The sequence below is a fragment of the Helianthus annuus genome, chromosome 13 (genome assembly GCF_002127325.2).
Source record: "Helianthus annuus cultivar XRQ/B chromosome 13, HanXRQr2.0-SUNRISE, whole genome shotgun sequence".
Classification (NCBI taxonomy): domain Eukaryota; kingdom Viridiplantae; phylum Streptophyta; class Magnoliopsida; order Asterales; family Asteraceae; genus Helianthus; species Helianthus annuus.
This window is the reverse complement of record NC_035445.2, coordinates 44,030,211-44,032,467: the sequence shown is the minus strand read 5'-3', so window position 1 is coordinate 44,032,467 and position 2,257 is coordinate 44,030,211. Positions and strand designations below refer to the sequence as shown.

Below are 2,257 nucleotides of genomic sequence, written 5' to 3'. Positions count from 1 at the left end.
GAAATTATCCATTTTGGTAAATAAGTTTTCAAAGTACACCACTTTGGATAAAAACTCTAGATATATCTACTAAATTAATTAGATTGTCTTGCACTCCAAATTATAAGGATTAATTTTTTCAAACAATAAAACCCTCGTACTATCAACTAAATTAATTAGATTGCCTTGCACTCCAAGTTATAAGGATTAATTTTTTCAAACAATAAAACCCTCATACTAATCATATAATTCATTAGACGTGGTCTTCGATCTGCTGTTGTTCCATCTTCTTCTTCTTCTTCACCATCGGATCTTCAAACATCGGCTGCCGATCAGGTATGGTACCTGTGTCAAAAAACTAGAAGTATTTATTCTGTTTCTGTTCGATTAAAGATTATTTTTACTACTACAAATTCAGTATTCAAACCTGTTTTGATTTTGTTTGAATAATACCAAGCCAGTGCTGTTTTACATATTCCCAGGCGAGGGAGATAATGGAAAACACTTCAAAGGAAGGAGTCAAACCCACTCGACAGTAAGTCCTATCTGTGATTTCCCTTTTTAAGGTGCCAATTTCACTCATTATTGATGTCGTGCCCTTAGGATGATGAGCGCGGAGGAAAAATTTAGCATTGTGAGGAGTGTTGGTGAGGAGTGCATTCAGGAACATGAACTTTTGAAACTTCTTACCAACAAGCGCCAACCCATTTGTTATGATGGGTTCGAACCTTCTGGCAGGATGCATATAGCACAAGGTGTTATGAAGACGATAAATGTCAACAAACTAATATCTGCTGGTTGCAAATTTAAAATCTGGATAGCGGATTGGTTTGCTTTCTTAAACAACAAAATGGATGCTGATTTAGAAAAAATTCAAATAGTTGGGCGTTATTTCATTGAGATATGGAAAGCAGCCGGGATGAATATAGAAGGAGGTCAAGTAGAGTTTCTATGGGCTTCTGAGGAAATTATTTCTCGGGCGCATGAATACTGGCCTATCGTGATGGACATTGCTAGAAGAAACAAGCTTCGTAGGATAAAAAGGTAGAAATTAAGTTACATTTTTTATTTGCATATACACGTTCAATGTTAACTCAGCTTTTGTGTATATTTATCAATGCTTGTTTGTAGGTGCTGTCCAGCCATGGGCCGAGAAATTAAGTTATCAATGCTTGTTTGTATAATAATAATAATCTGTTGTTGTGTGTAGACATGCTTCCTGGATTGAAGAAAGGGCAAGAGAAAATGTCAAAATCTGATCCTTCTAATGCTATCTTTATGGAAGACGAGGAGGTATCGTTTTGCCTGCGTATGCTAACTTCAGGTGTCTTGAGTTTAATACTAACTTCAGGTGTGACAGGCTGACGTTATCCAGAAGATAGACAATGCATATTGTCCACCAAAAGTCGTTGATAAGAACCCGTGTCTTGAGTACATAAACTACATAGTATTTCCGTGGTTTAACGAGTTCAAGGTAGAAAGAAATGCAGAAAACGGAGGAGAAAAGTGAGTTTGATGGTTTATTAAAATTTAAATACGTAAATAATTGTGTTCATAAGTGTTTACTTGGTATATCGTTTTCCAATCAGGACCTTTACAAGTTTTGACGAGCTCGTCGCTGATTACGAAAAGGGGGATGTACAGCCTGCTGACTTAAAACCCGCTCTATCAAAGGCCTTAAACCGGATTTTGCAGGTTTGCTGTTAGAATTTTTCAAGTTTATTTCATCTACATCAGTTTAACGATATCTGTGTTTTTAATATCTAATGTAGCCTGTTCGTGATCATTTCAAGACTGACGAGAATGCTAAGGCTCTATTCGAGAGGGTGAAGGTCTGGACGTTTTCTTCAAGTTTGTACTTCTTTACAAACTCGTTGTACCTTTTACATACAGTTTTTGTTTTATTTTGCAGAGTTTTAAAGTCACAAAATGATCAAAACCGGGTTGTAGTTCTATCGACCTCTACATCAGAGTCTGCAATCAGTTCGCGATTGGATGAATTTGAACCCTGAGAATAAACAGTCAAGTTTTAAATATCTTTTTAAAATCGGAACCTTGTCACAGTTTGACCACCAATGTTTATACCATATACTCCCTAGTCAAGTTTCGTTTCATTACATCTAGATGTTCAACTTTATTAGTGTTTTTTTTTTCAAACCATACTGTGACTGTTAGAAGTATTATCATTATTATTGTTAAACTTTAGTTATGTTAATATGTACTCGATCTTATAAGTAGTTATGATACATTCGGATGATAGGTTATGCAATTAGGATGA

The 2,257-nt window shown here is 35.6% G+C and overlaps 1 pseudogene; it reads left to right on the top strand.

Moving 5' to 3' along the window:
* Nucleotides 1-586: 586 nt before the first annotated feature.
* LOC110902597 lies at nucleotides 587-1,960 on the top strand (annotated as a pseudogene).
* The last annotated feature ends 297 nt before the right edge of the window (nucleotides 1,961-2,257 follow it).